At 47.8% G+C, this 5,448-nt stretch overlaps 1 pseudogene; it reads left to right on the top strand.

Moving 5' to 3' along the window:
* Positions 1-242: 242 nt before the first annotated feature.
* Positions 243-4,783, top strand: LOC127316533 (uncharacterized; annotated as a pseudogene).
* Positions 4,784-5,448: the final 665 nt, after the last annotated feature.

Genomic DNA, 5,448 nt, shown 5'->3' with positions numbered 1-5,448 from the left:
TCATAGCACGTAAAACTAGAAACTTAATGACAAACACATCGTGTACACACATTTGCATTGAGATTCTACAAAATATTAAATATGATGATACTATGATACTATCTTATGATACTATTTTATGATACTATGCATTATGGGGTTAGTATCGTAAACTAGTATTATGTGCATGATACTAGTGTATGATACTTCCCATTGTGACTGGTCTAGCCGGGTACCACCCCCAACTACGCTTTTCACCGCTTCTCAAGCCCCAAGAACCTCAAAGCCGCCGGCCATGGCCTACCTCCCGCCCCACAAGCGCCGCTCCGGCGGCTCCGACCCCGCCCCGCCCACCTCCTCCCTTGCCTCCCTCTCCATCTCCTCCTCTTCCCCTCGTGGCCGACACCAGCCCCGCCCGTCCAACAACAAGATCATCCACGCCGCCGGCTGCGTCTCCCGCTGGTCCCCGCTCCCGCCCTTCTCCCCCGACTCCGACGACGCGGAATCTTTCCGTCTCGAGCCCTTCGCGTGCGAGCCCGTCGAGCGCAAGACCGGCTCCAAGCCCCTCGTCCTTTCGCTCTCCTCCCCGAATGGCTCCTCCGCCTCCTCAGCGGAGGCCGCCGCCGCCGCCATCGCCGAGAGGTTCCTGCCAGAACTCCTCGCTGCGGCGGAGAGGGCGAAGCACGATGTTCCAAGCAAGGAGGAGGTGGTAGTGAAGCTGAGCCTCGTTGCCAGGGTGGGCAAGGTCCTGTTCCAATTCCAACCGTGAGTCTTCTTCTGTTACCCGTCTCTGTTTTTCATTACCTTGTGATGAGCGTGCAAAGAATGCTAAGTAGTAATGCTGGTGTGCATAGTGGTGGATCGCATGTCTCCTTGGACTCGCTCCGCGACGCTGCAAAGGCAGGGAACGAAGGATCCAAGAGCCAGGTCCGTAAATCATTCTATACCAATGTGCCCAAGGAGTGTTCTGAAGACATGGAGCGATCTGTTGTCAAGCTCATGGGTCTGAGTTCGATTCGTCAAAAGAACACTACCATGTAAAGGTATGCGCGTCTAACAATGTGGGAGTTATCCTAGTACTAGTTTTCTGTTCAGACTAGCTAGTTAATCATTTCTGTGCTTTGAAATGTGTGATGGCAGATATTTGACAAGCACCGTAGTGATTCTATTTCTACTATGTCTTGCAAATGCACCCTGCAACAAGATGGGAAGCTTGCAATCCATAAGGTATGCCTTACACTCCGTCCTTGCTTTTATATTTCCTCCTCGAAATAGGCTTTCACCCCGCTTTACAAATAAAGCCAAACGGGCAAACGGTACAAAGTGATGAGGAATTTCTCTTACAAGCAGATCAGAGATAAACTAGAAAACTAAGAAGCACCGAGCTTGCCACCAAAGATGTTATGAGACTAAGGAGACCCGGGCTCCACGACAACGCCCCCAAGAAGGTAACGACGCCACTGCCGCCGCCGTTGCCAAGACCACAATGGTCTAGGATTTTCACCCGGAGCCCAAATGAGAAGAGGATAGCCACATCGACGCCCTCAAGAGGGTCACGACACCCGCAGGCGTCGCCGTCGATGGCGCCGAAGCGCTGGGCTTTCGCCCGGAACAACCCTCACCGCAACTGGTCCCTAAGCCTACCAGCCACCCCCGAGCCGAGCTTCTACCGCGCGATCTGGGCACTGATCACACCAAGGCGTGGCCAGCACCAGGAGCTCCCGACGCCCACTCCTCGCCACCCTTGTGGCCCGAAGAGACAGCCATCACCACTGCCACGTCGCCCGCCGCCGAGCCGCCCGTGCAGTCCACCTTTCGGGGCCGCTGCCCCGGCATCCGTGAGCTCTGCCGGAGTCGCCAGGTCCATCGTGTGGCCTGAGAGCCAATGGAGGTAGAAAGTTTGGATCCGGATGGCAGCAACATCATAGCCACCTAGAGGACGTCCTCCACCGCCGCCAGCGGGTGCCGACCGGACGCGGTGACAAGGACACACCAGGCCCCTCAGGCCCGGCCGAGCCCAGGCTGGGCCCGTAAAGTCCCCGCCTCCACGCTGCTGCACGTAGGCCGCCGCCGTCGCTGCCGTCCTGCTCCTCCCCGTGCTACCGCATCCACTCCAGGTGACGTCGCCAGCGGGAGCAGCCTGGCCCGACCAAGTCTAGATGGCCCCGTAGGGCCCAGATCTGGGCCGGTGGAACCCGGCCGCCGCCACTGCACCGCAACGCCCCGCCGCTCCTGCGCCGACGCGACACGAACCTGCCACACCGCGCATCGCCCGTCGCCTCCGCAGCCAGCCGCCACGCAGCGCCGCCGCCGAGGGTGAGGTCCACCGTGCAACGCCGCCTGACCGCCAGCCCCGCCTGGGGAGGACCTGCGCCGGGTAGAGGAAGAGCCACCGCCGCCAGCACCGCCCCGGCGGTGGCAGCGAGGGGAGGGTGGAGGAGGAGGGACGAGAGGTTAGGGTTTTTTTTTCGCCCTAGAGTCGCGCACGGGGGAGCGACCCGAGGGAGCGAGGGGAGGGTGTGTGCCAGTCTCTTCAATCAAACCCCAGGAACCCACACACAAAAATATGTGAATGCAAAACCTTGCTTTTATATTTGGATCTTACAAATCTCAACTAGGGTGTTTGTGGTTATTAACTACTCCATCTTCAGGTTTTAAAAAAAGGCTAATAAACTTTACCTTTAGTCAAAGTTGTTTAGTTTGATCTGATGTAGGCGCTTTTTTGCGGTCTCTGAGCTTTTTGTTAGATAGGTTATAGGATCCTTTTGCTTTTTCCTATTTCTCGCCATCTTGACATTCTCTATAATACAAAATGACACGCATTTGGGCAAGTGTTCGATGAAAAACATATACAAGACCCTATAAGCACATTATGTTCCGTGATAGGTATAGTGATAACGATTTGGTATTATAGATGTTGATATTTGTTATAAACCCAGTAAAACTAAGAGAAACTTAATAGTGCTTGTAAACCCGAATGGAGGGAGTATCATGCTTATTTTGATTCATAGGCATTGTTGGGAAATTTAGATGTAGCCACTCGTGCAAAAATAATAATTTAGAAGCATGCAAATACTTATGAAAGAATTATTGATAGAAACAAGTCAACCTCAGCCTGATAGCTTTTTTACTAAAAAGCAAGTCATTTAGTTGCTTGCTTGCTTACTGACAGTTTGCTTTAAATTAATTGAAGTGAGATTGTTCTGCTCACTGGTAGATGTTGTCTGTAACTCAGTGGTAATTGTTCATTTTTGACTCATTTTATTACATTCTACCGCAAATATTGTTTGGTAACATATTCCCCTGTAGATAGGTGAGGAAATCTTGAAGTTTTCTTTTATATCCTGAATAGGGGCATTTGATTAGTTTATGATATGCAATTTACATACCGTGGCTGTGCTAAATCGTTCATATGTACTACACTACTATTCATTATAAGCCAATAGCTAACAATAATTTTGCTTTGCATTCTTCTCCGATGTTACTTGTGCAGGTTGAATTGGACCCGATACGACAGTTGGTGGAAGACATATCCTGTCTGTCCCAAGACCTTGACTTAAGGCTGATGTTGAGGACCAAAAGGATCCTGAAAAACTTAGATGTGAGTTCATGTTGGAACTACCTTGATCCTCACTACCTTCTTTTCTTCGGAGAAAAAGCTTATGTTTGGCAGACTCATTTGATATCACTTGCAGCCTGAGGTGGAAAATGCCATAAAGAGCTTAGTGTCTTCCGCTATTCTTGATCCTAATGTAAAAGGGGCGCTCAGATGGCCACTTGGGAAGGAATCGATTGGTGAGAGGTTCAGCTTAGTTGGAGTGTGGCATACCAACTACAAAGCTTTCAGAAATAAAACATTAAGGTTCAAGCTAAGGCACTCTGACTGGTTTGATCACCGGAGCTCGACTAGAGAGGTTTCCAATGAAGTTAGCTTCAAACTAATTGGTATATCAAATAGACTGCAGGTTAGTAACAGAAAATTGATTCATAAGATAATATCATGTCGCATCTATGACATCATCGAGCAAGTTACTAGATATTTTGTTATATTTTACTTTTATGCATTTTATGTAGGCAAATGTTCTTCATTAAAAAATGTTCAAATAACCTTTAAAAAGTCTAATGAAATATGAACGTCTTCATTTTTTTTGCGGGGAATATGAACGTCTTAATTTTGTGCCAACATATGGGTACTCTGATCTCTAATTATCGTTGGTGTATTTCTTGAATTGATGGTGGATTGAACAGCACATTCATTGTCCTCTTGTTCATTTCCCAGGACGGTAATAAAGAGCTGGACTCTGTGAAGGAGATGCTGGAATGTGCTGTGCGGATGATCTGGGACAGTGCTTTGTGCTACAAGATGGTGCACTGAGCTCGGTGGTCGGGTTTGCAGTAGGCTGACAAGTACATTGCATATCGTGGTTGCTTAACGATGTTATTGTTGGTTTGAAACCTGCTGTGTAAATAGTTTAGCTTTGCAGTGAATTTACTGATTATGAGGTCATTGCTACTTTCGAGTTGCAACTTTCAGATTGCCCTTCTACTTCCTTTTTTTTCAGTAGCGCAAGTCTTCATCCTTAGGCATGTCTCTCCTAGGGTTCTGGCTGCTTACTTCTATCGATTCTAACTTGGTTCACTAGGGTTGACCCGCTTGATCTGATAGGTCAAAGTTAAGGTCATGCGGCCTGGGTTACTTTTGCTTGTTTCCATGAGACTAATTATCTAGGTCAAGATAATATACCTTGTTCGTTGTATCGGTGATCCAACTATATAGATTTTTGTTGCTTTCTTTTAGGCGAAATCCTCCTCTAGCTTTGGCTGGCAATCCAACCTTTTGACGTGATGTTTGCTGATTAATAAGGTGAACTGAACAATTAAGATGTCGTCGATGAATCCTATGTGCTGAATAATAAGATGAACTAAACAAATAAGATGTCCGCGATGACATCCTTACTTGTGATACTATTCTAGTCTTCTTTGTGCTATGCATGTACTTTGTGTACACTTTTTTCATGAAGGCACATAGATTCCTTGTGTAAGTTCATAATGCATGTATTTTATTTTTGCTATCAGTCTATATATACATGTTTCTTCAGCTGCTATGCATTTATTGCGTAATATATTAAATACTAGACAAACACACATATGGGTGAGAAAATACAGATCATTAGCTACTGGCCCAGTGTTGTCCGGGCAATTTCTCATGGATTCTGCATGCTCCGAGTATTGCACCCCATACCTTCTAGTTGCAACTTTCAGATTGCGCTTCTACTTTTTATTTCTCATTTTTTTCAGCAGCGACAGCCTTCGTCCCTTAGGTTGTGGCTGCTTGCCTGCCGGTCTTCCTCTCCTGTGGCCCGGCTAAACAAGATGATTTGTGTTGCCTTCTTTTGGGCAAAATCCTTGATTTTTTTTCGAAATGGGGTGTACCCCGATCTTTGCATCGGTTGATGCACACAACCTTTT

Source organism: Lolium perenne, chromosome 7 (genome assembly GCF_019359855.2).
Source record: "Lolium perenne isolate Kyuss_39 chromosome 7, Kyuss_2.0, whole genome shotgun sequence".
NCBI classification, from domain to species: domain Eukaryota; kingdom Viridiplantae; phylum Streptophyta; class Magnoliopsida; order Poales; family Poaceae; genus Lolium; species Lolium perenne.
Note: the sequence above shows the minus strand (reverse complement) of the source record. Positions and strands in the feature narration are given on the sequence as shown.